General features: G+C 48.6%; 1 protein-coding gene across 2 annotated transcripts in view; it reads right to left on the bottom strand.

Moving 5' to 3' along the window:
• The window catches only part of LOC119393236 (galactosylceramide sulfotransferase), a 129,184-nt gene extending 116,300 nt beyond the window's left edge, over positions 1-12,884 (bottom strand). Inside the window, exon 1 of one of the 2 annotated variants that reach the window (XM_037660148.2) lies at positions 12,483-12,884. The gene's annotated coding sequence lies outside the window, so the exon portion shown is untranslated. The remainder of the gene's footprint in view (positions 1-12,482) is intronic. The other variant, XM_037660147.2, reaches the window with a different exon arrangement.
• Positions 12,885-21,747: the final 8,863 nt, after the last annotated feature.

Below are 21,747 nucleotides of genomic sequence, written 5' to 3'. Positions count from 1 at the left end.
GTAACCGATGGTCCCTTAGGATGTCGGAATGGATACCAACAGATGAGAAGCACGGCCGATGACGGCAGATAGCTAGGTGGAGTGACGAAATTAAGGAATTTCCAGGCATGAAATGGAATCAGCCCGCGCAGGACAGTATCGCGTGGAAATAACAGAGAAACCTTCGTCCTGCAGTGCACACACGATCGGCCGTTGTTGCTGCTGCTGATGATGATAAGCCTGGTTACATTAGAATACTTTTCTTTTTTTGCGTGGTAAGTAAATAATCGGAAGTCCCAAAGTAAGAACTGTCAGGGGAACCTCCTAACAAGAAGTATATAAGCAGAAGTACATCGGCCAGCAGACAGTGGCGGATTAGCAGTGAAATATTTAAAATAAGTGTACATAAAATTTAGGGCAACAAAAATACTAATTACAGAGAAATTAATGGCCCTGCGGTGCCTTCACTCTTCTCTAATTCATTCATACCTGCTTTCCCTTTCCGAAGTACAGGTTAGCCAACGAGAGGTCTCCATTTAACCTCCCTGTTTTTTCTTGACCTTTCTCTCTCCCTTTCCCCGCAAACGTAAACTGAGTGCCCTCAAGGTCTCGAATGAAAATGTTTGAGAAATTTTAAACAAAATTGCTTGCGTAATATTCTCTCCTAGTTCTGTGCATACGCTAAAGCGCGGATCTTCTCCAGATGTCCGCAAGTGCGCCGGGAACGGCGTTGCGCTTCTGAAGGAAGCTGTGCCACCGGATACTAGCCGCGCTTGATATTGGTGGAGGAAACAGCGTATCACCCGTCAAGAGCGCCGACCGACAAAACAACAGCACAACGAAAACGAAGATGTGCAAGCTGTCTTCAGATGCTGCTCCCATGGCCTCGTATAAGCCGACGCGATAAGCATGGACACACGCGAGAGCGGCTCCACTAATGACGCCATTCATATCGTGGTTCATTTCCAGATCTAGAGGCAGCGCGGGGACTCCTGTGTCTCGCCGAAAACCTCGGTTCGAAACATCTCTAACGTATTTTCACGTCAGCGAATCCGATGGCACCGAATTCTATAATAAGCCACGAAGTCTATCGGGTACACGCCGAATAGGAAATACATTCTTTGAATATCCGCCATCTATATTTCGTGATCGATCACATAACGCTTTTGATTATCACTGCGTCCATGTATGTCCACTCTTTTCTAACATTTGCAGCGTTCGCACCATTCTTGAATCCGAGCGCCGCCTTTTATGGAAGGTCAAAATTCTGCTGTACTCCTTCCTTTGTCCCTCTCTTTCTCGAAAGTAGTCTACTGCAACCGCTATTGACAACAACAACAACAACAACAACAACAACAACAACAACAACAACAACAACAACAACAACAACAACAACAACAACAACAACAACAACAACAACAACAACAACAACAGCAACAGCAACAACAACAAAGGAATAAATGCTTTAAGGGCAACAGCGACAACAACGCGACCTACAACATTGTCGCAAGAGTGGCACCGTACTCACCAAACAATCTTGTACTTAAGGGAAGTCCAAACGCACAGTGCAAACTGCTACGATCTGCGTGAATGAAGAGCGATATATTATACGCTCTTCAATTGAAGGTTAGTCACGGAATACAAGAGTGTATATGTCATGAGTAGGCCTACATCACCCCAAACCACCCAAGAAATTGTGTTTATATACATAAGCGAGAGTTTAAAAACAATGTAGGCCTTACTCGTCAACCGAGTGCAGCAGCACTGTGTGCGGCGTAATCTGCGACGCGCAGACGACGACGACGACGTGAAAAGCGATTAGCAAAGCCTTCAAGCGAACGTCGTAATCGCGGTGGCCGACGTCAAATGAAATGTGCAGAAGGCGTGCAGCCGCGCCTCTCCGGAGAGCGTAGCCAAGTGCGAGTTAATCAGGGCCGAGAAAACCGGCTGTGTCCGTACGCTGCATTCAAGAGACGAACTAGTTCCGCGTGCCGCATAATAGAAATTGCTGTGACTCAGCCGCATTGTGCAACGGTCCCACGCGTAGCCGAGGAAGCAAAGACCGTCGACGAAAGGCGCGTCCGAGAATCGACGTCCCTACCTTTGACGCTGATAGAATTGGCTGGAGCGCATTCGGCAGGCACTCCCAAATGATGTGAGGAAATCTCCCACAGTCATTAAAGCGAAAAGTATAGAATCGCTGCATAGTGGCAGTTCTAACATAAATGGTTGAAAGATGGACGATGACAAAGCAACTAGAGAATGAAGTTTAGGACCACGCAGCATGCAATGGAACTAAAAATTATAGGAATAACATCCGGAGATCGGAGGACGGCCAAGGAACAAACAGGGGTAGCAGATATCCCAGCTGACGTCAAGCGAAAGAAACAGACCTGGGCTGGCACGTAATGCGTAGGACAGACAACCGGTGGGCGGTAAGAGCAACGGAATGGTTACCAAGGGGTGGGAAACGCAGTCGAGGAAGGCAGAGAGTTAGACGGAGTGACGAGATTGAGAAGTTCGCAGGGATAAAATGGAATCAACTCGCACAGATAGGGTAAACTGGAGATCATTGGGGGAGGTCTTCGTCCTGCGGTGGACTAAATCAGGCTGAGCATGATGACGATTCGAAATCGAACGCATGTAAGCACGAACTCTAGCGAGTCTAATTTCGGTGAAATTGTCTTACATGCGCGCTCCGTTTTATTGGCCCCGATTCGACGCAGCACACAGGCTGCGCCTGTATGCCGAATAGCGTATCGTGCGCTTAATTAGCTTTGAGCAGGCATTCACGCCGAATTCGGGAGCTTCAGTTGGATGCGATGAGCGAGGAGTGTTGTAAATTGGAGCCGTGCAATTGAAATCGCAGAAAGATTGCGTACTCGGGCGTTAAACGAGCGCGTTTGCTTCAGCCAGAAATGCGATATCCGGGCTGATTACTATTCGCTCCATAAGCGAACTTTGAGAGCGTTGCTAACGATATATATATATATATATATATATATATATATATATATATATATATATATATATATATATATATATATATATATATATATATATATATATATATTGCTCCAGCACTGGACGCCTGTAGAGATTATTCCATAATGCCAACTTATAGAACATTTAAGGCAATCCAAATGCGAGGGAGAACTGGCGTTATGAAAGGGAAAGCTGACAACCAGCCGTTCGTAGCACAAGGCTACAAGGAAACCCATATAGATTTTTTTTTAAACGAAAGCTACCTAGTTGCCGAAAAATTCGTTCTGGTCCTGGAATCGAACCCGGGACCGACACCTTTTCGGGGCGGTCGCTCTACCAATTGAGCTAATCAGGCAGCTAGCAATTGTCAGCGCAAGGGCGAATTAATCGAGAAATCAACACATGAACACATCATTTGCAGTACTTGCGATACTTTGATTCACAGGGAGTATTTAGGAGGTCCCTCAATATTAGGGAAGAAATCAGTTTTCCGTGAAACACTTCCAAGTGTAGATCGATCGCACGAAAGGTCGAGTACAACTAATCGATTACGAGCATAATGATGACAGGGGAGTAGGCATTTCTCACGAATATTGCCGCTGTATTCTTGATCGATGGTCCTAGAGATAAATTTAGTTTTCTTTTCCTGGCGCAATGCCTCGCGCGACGCATTCCTAGAACGATGGGGCCCCGTCGATGAACTTGAGCTGATACTGTTGGACAGTAACACTACATGCAGTTGTTCCCTTAGTTTCGCCACATACACTGACAGCTAATTAACAGGAGATAGAAATAGAGACTTTAATTGAAGCTGAAGAGTTCCACCTGGCCGCACGCCTAGCCCAAAATATGGATGGAAGTTCGGATATATTCCTACGGACAGACCGAAAAAAGAAAACAGGGAGTGGTCACTGCACAATCTACGCAAACGCCAACAGTCTTTAAAAGAAAGCTGCGAAGCCATCCTACGAGGTAAAATGTAGCCAGAATCAGCGGCAGCCAGTTTCTCGGCCGCCATTCCATGGTCTCGTCACACCAAGAAGAGCTTCTTGGCGACGTGCCTACGGCATGCGTCCTAGCTTTTGTGCTAAGGTTACGCATTTTCAGCGGAAAATAAAAAAAGTAAACATGCAAAGGTCGCGGCCTGGGCTATCGGCGGTCATACGAATAGCCATTTAGTGGCTGCCAGAAGCCAACGCTATTGTTACTTTGTTGCCCGTCGACTTCTCTCGTCGCCAGCGTATATAAGCCGTTTAAAGCGTCCTCAACGCGGGCGTAAACACGACGCTCCTTATCTCGACAGCACACTTTCCAGGGGAGCCTGATTAACCGGATATCATGGTACACCATTAGGAGTAAACGGCGACTGCTCGAATACAAATTGAAAATAAGATGCATGATACAACAGAGGGATCGCGTCGGCAACTCCTTGTATCGTTGAAGCAGCGCGATTAGACGTAGACAAGGTAGCCAAGAACACACAGCGCAGTCCTGTGTGTTCTCGCCTTCCTTGTCTAAATCTATTCGCACTGCTTCAACGATGCGATTGTACCGACTAGCCCAATTTTCCATCCTGTTGCAACTCTTCTGTAGAATTATTGCAAAAACTATGCGTCGGAATTTGCGATTAAAAACGACCAAAAACAAACACCGTTAAAAGAGAAATAGAACAAATTGTCTGCCTTATACCGTGCACTGGAGACTGAATTTCTTTTAAAAAATGCACAAAAGAAACCTGATTGAATCAATTGAAGTTAGTATAGTAATTAAACGATAACGTGTTTTCTGAACTACGCAGGCTCTCCAGTATATCAACTCGCGTTTTTTATTACAATTATAAGATGTCAAACTCAGTGTAAATATATTCGTAAGCTGTTCTAGGTCGAGATTCGTGGAGGGTGTGGGTTCGAGCCCCACCACCGGCATGATGTTTTTTCGTCCGCCGTAATTCCTCCCCATTTATGTCACATTTACTACACAAGCAATGTACCCTGTGCTTTCCTTAATTAGCTTCACTGCCTGTTGGTTTCATTAGGCTATGTCTAACAAAGAAACGAGCCCCTCGAACCCCTTCTAATGCAAATATGTCAAATGGCGTTCCATGTTCGCGCGCTTTGTCGGCGCGCACGACTTATACAAAGTTTTGTGATTTCGCTTTTTTTAACAGTTCATGAATTTCTAATGTCGGATTAAAGCGCTACCTGCAATCGCCCAGATCTCTCGCAGTCAGCATTGCCGGTCTCTTTGCAAACAATCGGAAAAGTAGTGATTTCGAGCTCGCGCTTATGTTGTGTGCTAGCGAGGCGCAGCTTAAACACATGCATTGCAACTGATCCTGCAAAAAAAAAAAAAAAAAGACAGCGCCGAAAGTTGGTCTCGAGAAAGCTTGCATACAGAGAGCTCATTCGAGTGGAAGGAAAATAACAGACCACCGCGGACACGACAAGAAAGACGCGTGGAAGGATAAAGGCTCGCAAGTGCCCGCGGGTCCTGTTCAATTATTCGTGGGAAAAACTCGCTGTCGCTCGGCTTAGACATCGGCGTTCGTCGCCTATTGATCGGGCACTTGGCCGAGTATGTCTTGTCACAGGAAAAATAAAAATCACGATAAGAACGGAAAACGTCCAGGAGGGAACTCGCTGCACATGCTAATGTTGAAATTTACCAGTTTCTGTTTTTCTGCTTCCAATACTTTGTTCAATAAAATCTTGCCCGATGTTTGTCTAAGAGAGGAAAAAAAATATTAATTGGTCGGTGATTTTTGTCTATATACTCGTCAAAGAAAAGCGAGCATCACTTAAACGAAAGATCCACCTCATAAGTGATGCCAAATGTCCCATTGAGGTGTTTCATATCAAGAAGGGAGAACAGTACGTCGGGGTGTCGTCGCCGTTTCTCGTTCGCAATAATTATTTGGGTACGGCTAGGTGGAGGATACCACTCTCGCTTGATTGTTGTTTCAGAATCTAATGCGCATGCGCGTGAGGTTTACTTCAGCGAAGCTTTTCCTGCATAACTAAGCTGAAAGTTTCCACATGTCCCGTTGTTCAGGTCCCTGTTATATATTCTTCGCATCATTCGTGGATTTGAATATGTACTAAGCAGAACGACACAGTTTTCAGTTTGAAGACAGCATTGCTTCCCGAGCCTCCATCTTCTTAACTTCTGCCTAATTCTTTTCATTTTATAACTTTGTTGTCCGGCAGGCGTCCGCACGTCTACTGCCGCTAAAGCGGAAACGAAGGGCAAGTGCAAGAACGAGCAGCAAAGTAAAACACTGCGGGCGAAACAGAAAACATCAGAGGCCTAACAATGGCGCTGCTCCGACGACGCGTCTTCGGAAGAGGCGGCGGCGGCCAAAGGGTTGCAAACCACCGAGCTGCGAAGGATCGGTGCGACAAGCAAGCGCCGCATTGTTCTCGACGCACGGGCGCTGCACACTTTAATGAGTCCCAGATGAAAAAAAAAAAAAAAAGAATAGCACAGGCAGGGACGCGAGGAAGACCGGCTCCTCACAGCGAGCGCGCAATTAGCGGGGACTCCCGTCGGCTTTAAAAACCTTGACAGGAAACAAACGACCCGCTCCCTTCCTCCTCGTTCGGCAGGAGTCAAAAGGCACACGCTGCGCAGACGACAGACGCACCGGGTCCTGGTGCGCACGCGACACCGCATAGTGCACGAGCACCTACAGTTAAGTGCAGCCGCTTTTAGTACTGGGAGAGCTGGCGCGCCTATCTACAACATTAATGCGGACGAGGACAGAAGAACAAGCTTACGCAAATTAGCTAGAGGCAAGTTAATATTGGGGTCTTACGTCCCAAAAACACATTACGATTATGAGGGACGGCGTAGTGGAGGGCTCCGGTAATTTCGGCCATCTGGTGTTCTTTAACGTGCACCTAAGTAAACGGGCCTCTAGCATTTTGCCTCCTTCGAAATGCGGCCACCGCGGCCGGGTTAGAACCCGCGACCTTCGAGTCAGCAGCTCGAGCACCATTACTACTAGACCACCGCGGCGGGTAGCTATAGAGGTATGTTGTGAAGGATAGCGACTTGGGCGAGTTGGTTTATACGTTCATGGTGAAGATGAGCAGCACGAATCACGAAGCACAGAAGTGCGGAAATACAGGAAAGGGTTCGTTATGTTGCTAATGTGACTCGTCTCTTTGATACATTGTTTGACAGCCTTGTTATCGTGTAAATATATGTGACGGGGGGCTTACTCCGTGTCTGACAAACAAAAAATCTCATGTATATATATATATATATATATATATGTTACCAATAAATCCAGTTGGAAGTCAGCGCTCGTGTTCGTCATTCTTTCGCTTCTTCAGTATTTCCGCACTTCCGTGCTGCTCGTCTTCACCATGAAGGCAAGTTGTGCAATCATTCAACAGTTTACAGAATGAAAATTATGGGAATGTCAAATTATCATCGTTATTGAATGACGGGGTTTAAAGTCCCTGCCCAGTCGGTCGTGAGAAACGCCGTGGTTGTGTGGTACGGACTAACTTTGACAACGTGAGATTCTTCAGCGCTCGTCCACGTCTAGTTATGCGAGCTTCCTTTCTTTTCTTTTTTTTTTCGTCCTTTTCGTTAACGCACGCTGCAAACTTGGCACGTAATGACGTCTAAACCGTTGATATATTAATTCGTTGGTGAACCGTTAATCCGTTGGTGTAGCACGGGTTGCAAACACCACATGCTAAGCAGGGAGAGGATGTGGGAGAGAGCCCGTCGTCGTTGATGTTGCTCAAGCGTCAAAAGACCCACCGGTAAAGTCATCGGAAAGAGAATAACCGATGCAGAAGCACTACATGAGAACTTGGACTTGCGCTTGAACCCTCTATTCGAGAGCTCTAACCAGCAACGAAATTAGTTGAAAAAAAAAATACAGAAAGGAAAAATCCGTTTTCAGCTATTGGTCACGACTCGTGGAAACCATTAATTAGCGCCAGTGCAGAGGGCGTTCCTAGAGTCGGCGCTCATCGCTCATTTTATTTTCTTTCTGGGTGAAAAAGTGGCGCGTTCCAATAATTTGCGCCTGACGTATACAAAACTTGGCGTTAGCTTCGAACAAATGCGCCTTTTTTGACGTTCGGGAGCGATAATAAACTTTCAGCGACGCCAGCAATGTCCTTTAAACTCTGTCATTGTGGTTCACTTCAAAAAAAATACGAAGAACGATTTCTTTGTAAGCGTTCTTATTTTTTTCCTCTTAGAAAGGAGTATGCACCGGCTGTGGTGCGCATCTGATAAGCGAAACCACAGGAAGCGGTGCACTGCTGTGGTGCGCCTTTCGGTCTTTTCGCTTTCTTCGACCCTTACGGCACATTGCCAGCCCCGCTGCTTGCGGAACAGTGCGAACTGGAGAGTTTGAATAAAGCAAAAAAGTAACGAAAGAAAATGACGTAGCAACCGGGAGATTTCGGAAGATGTCTCCGGATCTGTTAATTAGGCACGCAGTATACATAAAATGCTTCCCCTCTCTCTTTCTCTTTTGCCGTCTCCTTGAAAGCGAGAAACTTGAACGGTGCACTGTTGGCCAGGTTCCCATCCGTCGCATTTAATTGGGAACAAAACGCGTAGCGCTGTTCTCTGGCGGCGCTGCGCGAAAAGCCAGGTACCGGGGCTTAAGAAAAAAAAAAAGCTTATCAGTACAAGATGAATGTTACATATCCGTATATCCGTACAAAAAAAAAAGGCTATTTTTCAGAGGTCAGAAAGAGGGCTAATAGGTGGTGCAACACGCGCGTTCAATCTTACTCTTAGCAACTGTAGGGAAGAAAGCAACGAAATAAAGTAGTGAATTTAATTTATGACTGTGTGACCAGGACTGCTGACCCGAAGGTCGCGGGTTCGATCCCGGTCGCGGCGGTCGCATTTTCGATGAAGGCGAAAATGCTAGAGGCCCGTGTACTTAGATTCAGGTGCGCATTAGAGAACCCCAGGTGGCCGAAATTTCCAGAGCCCTCATCTATAGGCCTGCCTCATAATCATATCGTGGTTTTGAGAGGTAAAACAACAGCCATTATTATTATATTAGTGTGTGGCATATAGGGGCTATTTCAAGACGTCCTCGAAGCCTGCATTTTGTTTTACAGCCAGCACACTGCAGCGCTCTATCACAGTCTGCTTATCTCCAGAAGCACAGCGGAACCTGTGATTCGCACAATATGGCATACGTTGCCATCACATGACGTCACTCCCTGTAGGCGTTTGTGCATGAGACACACGTTGCTAGAGGTAATACTTTCACTCTCTTTTAGCTGCAACGTAAGGGCGACTACATATCTGCCACCACGGTGCGAAGCTGCATGCCCAATGACTGCATCTCTCTCGAAAGAAATGTCATTTTCTCGCTAAAGTTTACAGTATACGAGGTTGTTGGTTAGGTTGAACTTCAATCCAACATTCTAATTTGAAGACTGGGAATGGCTCGCTTAGCGAACTGTAATTTATCGCCAGAAAAACAAACTTTCCGGCACAACCTCAAAATTTGTTGTGCTGGAAAGCATGCTGCACGACACGGAGCGAGATTCATCACAGCAAGTCATATTACCTGGGCTTCCTGCACTTAGATGGACGCCTAGCTTGCTTAATTTATTGTGCTAGCAAAGCAGAAAAGGCATTTTCAGTATAAAGGATGACGCACAACAATGAAACGACGATCGTTGCGGCTTGGACCCAGAGGTTCTCCAGAACTGTCATCATAGCTTCTCGTTATTACGAAGAATGTACTATTCCAAGACGACTTCTTTGCTTCGTTTCGCTTCATGCCCCCAGTAATAACAAGCTAAGAAAGAAAAATACTTTGACAATTTATGTCGCACAGAAAAGCCGGCGACAGAACTGTTGCGAAATTTTCAACTGGTTCCAAAAGAAGTTCACGAGGAGCGCTGGTTAAAAGCTGAGTTAATGCACGACTTCGAGCAGAGCAGCCAGCAAGTTAAGCGGCGGAGTCATCGGGATGAGGAAAACGTTCGCAGGGGGAACTGCTTTAAAACTTACTTGTACAGGTCAGTTTTAAAGGTACATTAAAAAAAAAACGATTTTTATAGTACTCAGTAAGCTACCCTTTCGTCATACCAAAATCCCCACTCTTGCCGCAAGATGATTGGCAAGCGAAAAGACGCTCACGAAGGAAATTCAGGCGGTGACGTCACCTTCAAGTTCCCGCGCCAACTCGCCCAGACGTCATAGACTTTGGCGGCTGGGGCCTAAACAGTTCTTAATCGTTAAAAATGGAGTACACTGTCCTCTGAGTGGGCCAGAGACTTAACGTACCAAGTTTCAGGAAGTGCCAAAATACGAAAAGGCACTTTGGAATATACGACGTCACGCTGACATTCATGTGCAAGAATATCGGCACGAAACTTAAAAATGATAGTTCGACCTCCATTTTCTTTTCTATTAATAAACCTATGATAGCAAAATTAATGAAAATAGGGTTTTCAAGGCATAACTTATGAGGTTTTCACAGAATAACTTATGAGCGTTGCACTTTAGTGCCTTTTAAAAGCGAAAGTAACGCGCAACTTGAGATGCCGTGAAGCGCACAAAGCGTATTATTTATCAAAATTTGCATTGCTCTATTGGAAGTGTCTTTTAGGTACCTCGTAAGGACTGTAGCGGTGGCGGCTAACGTATACAGGTTCAGGCAGAGTGCAATGCCGATCACACATAGCTGCGAACAAACATTGGTCTGAAGGCAAGGCAACTCGTCCCCGCAACCAGCGGTGTATATATATTTCTTTTTCTTCTTTCCGTCAGAGCAGCGCCAGCTCACGAATTCGACTGCGACGTCTTGTCTACCCGTGATAAGCGTGAACACGTCGCAGAAAGCGTGTGATTGTCCTTTCTCTTATATAACCAGGACTGCAGTGACAGCGAAAACAAGGGACTTCCTGTTGCAAGAACACGCAGGCACGCTGGATCGCACCGGCTTACGAAAGATGACGTGCTCACGTAACCTTCCGCTTCTTAGTTTTCAGTCAGCCCGCCACTGGGCAACTGGCTTACCTATCCGCTCTTCTATCTACATGTTCTATGGTTTGTTGTTTCAGTGTCATGCTTGCGCAAGAGTTCATGACGTGTAGTGTTAAGCCCTTCCACCCCATCGCAACCTAATGACAACAAAGGCCACGGATTCGATCGTCTTATGACAGAGCGTCCTTTCATTCCTCACTTGAGTGGGGTAAAACGGGGTAAAATCTGGAGGTGGCACAAATAAATGCTACCTTGAGGCGAAAATAAGTGTTGAAATTTTCACATTAAGACCCTCTTCCTGTCAATTCGCCGGCCTACATTGAGCAGCGGTGAAGGCAGACATTACTAAAAGCCACAGTTACTACGAACTGGACAACGTAAAAACCCTTCAATTCTTACAGATATAGACAAATGTACTTGTAAACAACTAGAACTCCCTCAGACGTCTCCTGGGAGAGTAGTGAGTAGCACTTCTGGGCAAGAAACAGCAGCACTACGGCATCTCCGATGCTAGAAGTATATTAGGATACTATACTGTGTCACTGTGTATGTGCGGTGACCGCTGTTTTGCTCCAATAATATTTTCTGTGAAACTCTGCATAGCAGAACTCAGAAACGCAACAATACCATTTTATTTACTTTACTATGTACAGTAGAGCTGCTCTGGATAAATGTTCACGCATGCGCACGAAAGAAAACGAAAAAAAAAAGGACCATTACTACGAACTGTGCGCATACCTAGGTCCTATCCGTCAGGCCCAAGACAGCACGCCTGTGCACAGGGTTATTGCTCCCGGTTCACTTTATAGTGTATAAAAGCAGCCTGAATAACCAACCCAGAATATACAAACAGCATAAATATGGAAGCCGTGCTGAATGCTACCCCTTTATGGCTGTGCCTATGACGATCGCCCTCGGACGCTCTCCATCAAATCCACTCGACAGGGCGCACTGGAAGCAGTGTGCACTAAGCACCTTCGAGCAGTGACAGTGCGATATTGAGAATGGGCATCGGGATCAAAAAGCACCCGACAGGGGCGACAGGATACCATACGAGCAGTGTATGAGCGTCATGCACTCTAGAAGCCGATATCACTGAACGAACTGAAACGTCGACCTTCGTTTTCCTGTTGCGTCCACAAGTTGCGACCGTAAGGGCCTGACATTTGCAACAGCCACGCAAATTAAGTGACAGTGAAACATATCCGCTAACAGCGCCCACAACCGAGCTGACGGAATACAATACCGGCTCTTGTTCACTTGGGCCCATCCGCACTTACGCGTTTACGACTGTTCCCACGCGTATCGCAGGCACCTCTCTCTCTCGTTGTCATATTCAGCAAAGAGGCACGGGGGTTCTTTGATCTCTCGCGACCTCTCTCACCCCCTCGCTAAAAGGGACCGGCACGCGCGCGCAGATACCTCGAGCACGGGCGCCGCTGCAGAGCCGGCGTCATCGTCGCGTGCGCGCATCGGATGCAGAGCAGCAGGGATGGGATTCGCAGGGGAGGCAGAGTGTGACTCACCATCTAGCGCGCCGCCACCCGTTGACCGACCCGGGGCGCGTCCGCCTTTCTTCTCGGCGGCCGGAGATGAGGGGAGGCTCGGTGGCCACCTGAATGCCCAAATCCACTGGCGGCGGCGGGGGAACGAGGAATGTCGGCGGCTCGCTGCTTCACCGGGTCGATCCTTCAGGCCGGCGACGAAAAACGGCGCGGCATTCGGGGCAAAAGCGGCGGCAGCGGGGTGTCCGGCCGCATGCCGCTGGCTGTAGCCCTCGGACGAAGTCGGCGGCGAGAGAAGGATGGGGAGGAAAAAGCACGCCCGCACACCCACACTGGCGAAAGAAAGAGAATGCACCGGCGGGATCACTCCGCGGGCCGCCGCTGGCTGGCCAGGCGTGCTCGGAGCTGCTCTGGCTGCTCCGCGTCTGCGGCCGCGCAGGAGGAAGCGGAAACGCTTCGCGGGGCGGGACCATTGCGCGCCGCCGAGGAGGGGTGCGTAGCTGCCGCCGCCGCGCGGCGGGATGCTACTTTTCGGCCGGTCCTCGGTGCGCTGCGCTGCTCACCATGGTGCTCCAAGAAAACGAGTCACCTGCGTTGTCAACGCTGTTCAACAAGCAGCCAAAATATCGAGACAAATCTCTAGCAGCAACTACGAATGTGTGGACCATTCCCCAGGAATTCTTTAAAAGGAGTACTGGCACTAATTTTCGAAGCTGAATTTACTCCGCCATACAAATCGCCTTTATACCGAGACGGCTCTGAGCAAATGTGAAGCTCAGGCAAGGCTGATAAGAGAGATAACAAACCTGCTGACACTAGAGTGACTTCAAGGCCTAGAGCACTCCACGGTCCCGGGCCGACCCGAAAGCCCGGACCGTCCGAAGCGTTTTCCGACAGGCCCGGGCTGGGCTCAGGCTTGAAAAGTGCGGGCCTGGGCCAGGCCCGGGCTTGAGGCTGCGGGCCGGGCCGGACTCGGGCATTGTGTTAACTGTACACTTCTTTTAAATAAATTTTGTTGCTATGTTTTACTTCACTATAATGTTATTGCAATGACTTGCCATGGCCATATATAGGCAACATTTCATTTGGTATTACGTGCCCAAACCACGATATGATTACGAGGCACGCTGTAGCGGGGACCGGATTCCCGCGGCCGCCATGGCCGCGGGAATCGCACCGCGTCCTCGGACTTAACAGCGAAACAGCTTAATGCCGAGACAGACGGTACGATTTTCCATGCGATGCGACGTCCGACACGGCGGTGGGGACACCGCAATGGTGACCTTTCATAGCATCGGACAGCCACCATTCCCTCTCCCCCACCGCCGCGTCGGCCGGAACATCGCATGGAAAATCGTACCGTCGGTCTCGCCCTTTATCCGCTGACCTACCACCGCCGCCAAAGCAACATATCGATGCATGTACACCGGATTTTCCGTCCGATCGCCCGCTACCAAGCGCAAGGCATCATTAATAGTCATCATCAACAAGTAACATCCTCTAGCGGGCCCGGGCCGGGCTCGGGCTGGGTTCGGTCATGTACGTCCGGGCCCGGCCTGGGCTCAGGCTTCCTAAAGCGGGCCCGGGCCGAAAAAATCAGGCCCGTGCAGTGCTCTACTTCAGGCTACAGTATCAATCCTGGTGACATGACGCACCAGTATAGCTAGTTGTGGTGACGTCAAGTGCCAAAACATACAGATCAACCGCTTGTGCGTCACCAAAGAAGCCATAGAGTGGAGCGTCCTTGGGAACGTCACCACACCTTTCGCGAGCACGTGACGAGAAGCTCATACCGTGTCGGTACGTCAGGATGCAGTAGAAACCGATACTATATCTTTAAAATATGTAATTAATTTTTCAGGGCGCGCTAGCGCTTACCAGTGCATTCTCAAAGCTCTTGAGGGCTTGGCGCTTCATTGATGCAAAATAACGTCAACCGGAAATTTTTGTGTCAGTGCGCGTATGACAGAATGGTGTAGTCATTGTGGGCAACAATGCCCACAATGTTGTCCCTCTGTGTTATGTCTGTAGAATTTATAAATTTTATTGACCTTTCATGCTCTACTAGTTTAGTCTGCAAGAAACGCATTGTACTTGGAGTGTGTTCTTCCTGATAAACCGAAACACTGAACAAATAAAAAAGCATTACATTGTGCGATGACTTTAGACATGCTGCACACTTCAAGTGAAGTCGCCTGAATTAGTAGAGAGGCTGCATAGTGCTCTTGTACGCGAGGACACTAGGCTAATTGTACGCAACGGCGCTCACTAGCAATGTGCATCCGAAAACAACACAGTCGGAAATAGCGACGCAGCAATCGCCACGGCACATGCAACCCATCGCCAAGCCGGCTCGACCACAATCTCCGCTGAACTATAAGATACATTCTGCGCGTTCTCTCGAAGCATCATAACGCACCGCGCACGCATATCACCGACGCGCATGCAGCATACCTTCCGCGGGATTTTCTTTTTTTTTTTTTTTTTGCCTGGGCACGCGTTGGACAGTCTGTTCCATACCTTTGCTCAACCGGACCTGTCCTTTCATTGTTTAAAGTGTAGGGTTTTTGGCGATAATAAGGGCCGACGACCTCTGATGTTGCGTTACAAGAACTGTAGCGCGGAAGGCTGGGGGCCAAAGGCAAGCCGTTGTGAGAAGTACGTCATTGTTTCGTGTTCATTTTTGCATCTCCTGAAGCTTGTTTTCTTTCTGACTTGACTAATGAAAAGGGGGGAAGGCTTTTATTTCGTTAGAATATTCACAGCTACAGTAAATGCAGTGCGCTCGCCTTATGGCAAAAAGAGTTTAGACGCTCTTTGTAAATGTCAGTGGGTAGTTTTCGATCGCCTATCAAGTTTGAACACGAAAGTGCTTTATGCCGGGGTCCACCACGGTTCCCACTGACATATTTCCGTCACGGATATGACGTTGTAAAATATACACTAGCAGATGGCAAAGAAAAAAAAACTTGGAGGAAAAGTTTCGTTGTCGGGAGTCGAACCTACGACCCCTGGCTCCGCAGCACGAAACTATTCAACCACAGAGCATACGTTGTCCAGCTTACTAACAGCGAGCTATTTATATACACCATTTACTGCTGACGGTACTCAGACCGCCGTGGCTTCAGCGTATTCTTGTCATCACTAGCGAGATGGCGCGCAGGGCGCACTTTATAGGTCGTCGCCCAGCGTGTTGCGATGCGAGCGCGCCAGGGAGTGTCTCTCGTGCGCGCGCGCTTATTTCGTGACGGTGGTGGTTTGTACGTCTTGCGCTTTCACCGCAAGCTTCCGTATAGGGAGCACGAAGATCACTTCGCTCGCTGAAGCGGCCCCGTTTCCGAAAGGAGCGCGCTGCTCACACACAAAGAAGTAACAGTTGTGAGAGTTGTTAGTTCGCGCACGTCATGTGTACTATGTTCTTTTCGTGCGTCCTTTCTGTTTTAGAGCGCGCTGCAAGTTTCGAGCTGCTTGCCGTTCTTCGCATGACATTACAGTTTGTTGCTATAGCATTCATTCCATCGCCCTTTGTGGCGAAACCATGCACAATAAACGCTCAACTGCCCTGTGAAGACATAATTCATTTTCGTGTTATACTGATTCCTATGAAAGAGGGATCAGCCATGTTTTTTTGCCACTTTGCTTTATTCCATGGGTATTTACGTGCTTTCTTTTCTTCTTTTTACTTATTTGCACTGTATGAAGCTACATAATCTTATGTTTGGTCGCACGCTTTCGCGCCAAATCTATGCGATGTCACATGCACACTAGCACTACATCTCTGTAGCTATTATATTGCGATCCCCACTTCTCCTTTTGAAGGGTGAAATAATGTTTCATTCATTCATTCATTCATTCATTCATTCATTCATTCATTCATTCATTCATTCATTCATTCATTCATTCATATGGCGCTCGCTGGTTGAAGGATGAAGGGTTGAATGTTGTTTTGCTCTCGGCGATCTACCGGCATTGCTTCGACTATAGGAAACAAGAGACTGCAGGATTAGCTCGATGTATGTATGTATGTATGTATGTATGTATGTATGTATGTATGTATGTATGTATGTATGTATGTATGTATGTATGTATGTATGTATGTATGTATGTATGTATGTATGTATGTATGTATGTATGTATGTATGTATGTATGTATGTATGTATGTATGTATGTATGTATGTATGTATGTATGTATGTATGTATGTATGTATGTATGTATGTATGTATGTATGTATGTATGTATGTATACCAACCCCGACACTCTTACTGAATCCATTCTCTATTTTCGTAAGAAGGCCGGACGTGCAGCAGCAGCGGCGGAAGCAATACAAAACAAGCCTGTTCAAGCAGCGCTTTCGACCCGACCATATCCGACGGTGCATTGCGCACGTCTTGTTTAAACTTGTCTCGTCACTAGCGGTAATTGCACAAGCCACGCTACAGAGAGCAGTGAAATCCCGTGCATCGACCCAATTCACAGGGTTGACGCTCTATAATGTATGGAACTGCTGCTTTAGCCATGGGCTGCGGCGAAAGGCCTGCGTGAATAATGTGCGCTACGTATCGCTATACGTGACATTTTACTGGAAAATCTGCGAACAAAATGTAAACGAACAGGCATAGCTTTGTTCCCTAACAACGTAGCTCCGACTGGAAAACAAAATTCGCGCCCTTGGACTGCCGGCGTACTCCACTTATTGGGAGCTGAGAAGTATACGCATGCACTTGTCGTATCCAAAACCACACGCCCTGCTTTCGGTCTTTTATACTCCTGTTGTGTAGCTTTGTATGTACATTTTCGCGTCCTCTTGCATACGCCCTACGGTTCGTGTCGCTTAACACTGAGCGAACAAAACTTAAAACTTCTTATATTATGGCGACGTGAACAGCGGGCGCGTGAAACACACAAGGACGAGTAACCGACGAGGACTAGCGCTGGAATACCAACTAGCCCGGTCACACAGCTTGTTTCTTATATTATTCCGCTATATGCGAAAGTTAGGTTATGTCTTCAGTATAACGAAAGGAAACAAACAGTTGACTATGTGCTCCCCATTCAACGCTGCTCGACCAAAAGAACGTATAACTTGTGTCAATACAAGGCATGTATACCTAATACGTTCAAGTCAGTGGCAGACATGCCCACAGCGCGACCACTAAGCTCGAGCATGCAAGGGCTCGTAAAAAACAGCTGTTCACGCGGGCGCGTGGGCAACACCGCGTGGCACGTAGCGGCTCCTGGTGCCGCGAGAACGCATGCGGCAGTCGTCGGAAAGCGAGCGCTTAATGTCCCGGAAAGATGGGGAACGCGAGCCTGGGAAGCGGACCCGACAGCAAACGAGGCGCGCCGCTTTTACCAGCGGGAGAGAAAGAGCTGTATAGACCATGCATGCACGCGTTTGATGGAGCCGTATGGCGCCTTCAACGTTGTCACTCGAGAAGGCACTCCTAAAATTTGCACCCTCCAAAGAAAAAAAAAACAAAAAAAACACAGGGTCCCTTATGCATTCGCATAAAGAGACTCGAAGGCGAAAGCCATCTTTTTTCCTTTCTTCGGAGTCGATGTGTTGATCATCCCCCGCCACCCTCCGAAAGCTTTCTGCACCTAACGTCGTTTAGAGCTACCACCAGGATCGGGGGCATTAACTGCAAGCTTTCTTCACCTCACCTGGTTGTGCACAGCCTCCGTGATCGGCCCATCTTTGACCAAGCGACAATGTCATGTGACGACGTCATCATGTGACGTCACGTCATGCGACGCCATAGTGGTTAGTAAATTTTGGCAATTTGTGTCGTCGTGATCACGTGACATGGTGACGTGAGCGCATGATGTTGACTTTTTGCATTACTCACACTGACGCCGCCGACGGTCACTTTTCGCGTTCGATGAGGCCTCTAAGGCTTTCGCCTTAGTAAGCTTCACGAGAGAAGTGACGTAAACAAATACATTCAGCGCTGCAATGAGTGGGCTTCTTTCGGCACCTGTCCACGAATAACGCTACATCTCCGCAACCGACACTCACGGAAGAGATACCCGTCGCTCTACGAAGAAAGTATCGAGGCCAAATCAAGCACTCAGACATCTTACGGATGGAATAGTCGGTGCTGCAGCCTTCGTTGTCACGCATTCTCGTCGGCCGGGCGCTTCCTTCTGATGCTTCGAGAGCGAAACAGAACTTGTTCCGGGAAGACTCGCGCTTTTCCGCCTCACCAGGTAGTCATGCACCTCACTCGTAATATTTCGGATATATGTATATATAACACCCCAATTTCGTTTTATTTGCGCAACGCAATTCAATCCAATTATTCACGCCTTATATGTGTGAGTGGGTCGAGAACAATAACAAGTCATGGCTTTACACAACGAAGGCGGTCGGTGCGCTGTATATTGTTGTGCCTGGGCATCTGCTTTCGGGCAACCAGGAGAGGAATCAGCACCTGTGTGCTGTGTGCCAGAGCATTGCTGTCAGGCCACCAGGAGAGGAGTCAACACCTGGACTTCGGTCAACACCTGCGTGTTGCTCATGCCGGCGCATCCCAGTTCGGAGGAAGGTCAATACCTGCGTGTTGCTCATGCCGGCGCATCCCAGTTCGGAGGAAGGTCAACACCTGCGGCCGGCGGACGCTCAACAGGTTAGAAGACCGTCAACACCTGCGGCCGGCGGGCGCTCAACAGGTTAGAAGACCGTCAACACCTGCGTGTTGCTCATGCCGGCGCATCCCAGTTCGGAGGAAGGTCAACACCTGCGGCCGGCGGACGCTCAACAGGTTAGAAGGCCGTCAACACCTGCGGCCGGCGGGCGGTCAAGAGACTAGAAGACCGTCAACACCTGCGTGCGGCTTCTGGCAGCGCGTCGCAATTGATACTTCTGGCCGCGCGCCGCAATTTGGAGAACTTGGATAGGAGCCCAACACCTGCGACCGGCGGAGGTCAACAGGACAATGGACGGCTAGACGATTTAAGGCCGTGCCGGTCCGTGGGGAGAGGGAGATGGGAGAAGGAGAACGACTCGAACGGAGTCGAACCAGCCGACGTGGTCGGGCTGGCAGTCATGTTGCCTGGTAGTAAAAATATGTAAATAGTGTACATAAAATCTTTTCCTTCTTCACCTTGCCATTACTGCCTACTCCGAGCACGATAGCGATGGGCCACGCAACCTCATTCGTAACAGTGGTGGCAGCGGTGGGATGCAACGACCTCGGATCCTACGCCGCGCACCCGAGGGGCCCTACCCCAGTCGTAACAGTGGATGGCAGCTCGGTGGGATCGGCCAGCGTCAGCTACCCTGGTGTGGTGAGTGCCTGAAGTTTACCTCTCTTATTGCCAGACCTAGCTAGCCTAAGTCATTGTTAGCAGGTTTTGTGTAGACTTGTAACTTTGTTTGGTCAGCCAAGAATTGGATGGTCTGACCGCTTAGCTTAAGTAGAGGGTAAACGAGGCGGAGTGCAGTGTCAGTATGGACAAGTTCAGTGTGCAGGACCTCCTTGAAATTTGCAAGGAGTTGGGCATTTCGGTTGGCTCGGCCAAGCGGAAACGACAGATCCTCCCGATTATGGAGGCAGAGAAGGTGACTGTCGAGGAGGCCCAGGAAGCTCATGAGGAGATTCGAGCTAGAAAGGAGGAAAGGGATAAAGAGAAAGCTGCCGAGCAGGAACATGAGTTGAACCTAAGGGAGCTGGAACTTCGTATATCCGCCGCAAGACAGGTTCCCATAGTGAGGGAGGCGGTAAAGATGGAAGACCTTTTGCAGCCGTTCGAAATTGGCCAGGACATCGCGCTCTTTCTTGTTAATTTTGAGCGAACGTGCGAGAAGGCCGGATTTCCCCTCGAAAGTTGGCCGCAAGAGTTGCTAACTCTTCTTCCGTGCGAGGCCGCCGATGTAATAGCTAGACTCAATAGGAAGGACGCTGTATCGTATGACAAGGTCAAAGAGGCGCTGTTGCGCAAATGTCGCTTGTCAGCAAAAGGATTCCAACAGCGTTTGAGTCATACGCGCAAAGCTAGGACATCGGAGGAGGGCACGCATGGGGGAAGAGGAAAGATGGCCAACCGGCACGCGGAGTGCCTCGGACGTGGGAAAGGCTCAGTTTTAGCCTTAGTGTCAGACGGCTTGCAGGTAGTAACTGAGGTTAAGAATACGTTGTTCAGCCACTGTGGTAGTGTAGGTTCGGCCGAATGGAAAGGCCAGATAGAGGAATGCCTAGAACGTGAGGAAGGGTCAGTTTTAACCCCCACGTCAGACAGTTGGCAGCAGCTTATCGAAGTTGATAAGGATATAGAAAGTAAGCGCCGGCAGGAAGAACATAAAAGGAAGAAGCAGGCATTAGAGCATGAGGCACAGCAGAAAAGAGGCCTGACATCTGTAGATGTAGAGCACAAACGGTGCGATGTAGCGGCGGTGCCGCTTACAGCCGAAGAAAAGGCTAGTGAAGGTGAAGGCATAGCAGAGACCGTGACCCGTTCCAAGGAAAGAGAGCTCGCGGCCACGTCAGGGTGTGAAGGGTCGGTGGAAAAGCGTTCCACCAAAAGTAAACCTTACAGCACTACAGACGATAGCAAGGAAGGCGCGCCAGCTAAGGAAGGAGTCGGGAGTTCGCAGAGTGCACAGGAGAGCTCATAGACGTAAGTCCTGCCGTTCGGATTGCCGAAAATGAAAGAGATCCCACTCTGAGAGGCCAAGGGCCACAAGGGCTAACAGAGGAACTGAGTGGAGGAGACAATGCTGTTACGAACAGCTCATTGGTACGCGAGCGGCCTTGTAAGGGTGTAAGTAGCGGCATTGGTCTAGAGAAAGTTGAGCTGTCCGCCAGTCTAGCGACTGAGCGAGAGGATGAATTGCTAGGCAATCATCAAGACAGTGCGCGCGAAGAAGCTGGCGAGGGTTTTGACGATGTTAATGAGTGTCAGAGGCGGACTAAAGGCTCCAAAGGCGGCACCAAGAAGAGTGCAAAGCGGAGAAAGCGTCCGAAGGACAAAAACGCGGCAGAGATCGCGATGCGTTTGAAGAAAGGCTTCAAACGTCGCAACGAAAAGGCGAGAAAAGTGCCGTTGTCATCTCTGACAGGTCTGTATCGCATGCGTCCGAGAGGCCAGAAAGAAAAGAAGTGCGCCGCGCATTGTACGCGGAATCTGTCAGAGGATGAATTGATGCGCAATCATCAAGACAGTAAGCGCGAGACAGCTGAGGAGCATGTTGATGCTGATGAGCATCGGAGGCGGACGGAATGCTCCAAAGTCTGCACCAAGAAGCGTGCGAAAGGGAGAAAGCGTCAGAAAGATAGAAATGC

Source organism: Rhipicephalus sanguineus, chromosome 5 (genome assembly GCF_013339695.2).
Source record: "Rhipicephalus sanguineus isolate Rsan-2018 chromosome 5, BIME_Rsan_1.4, whole genome shotgun sequence".
NCBI lineage: Eukaryota > Metazoa > Arthropoda > Arachnida > Ixodida > Ixodidae > Rhipicephalus > Rhipicephalus sanguineus.
This window is presented reverse-complemented; position numbering and strand designations above follow the sequence as displayed.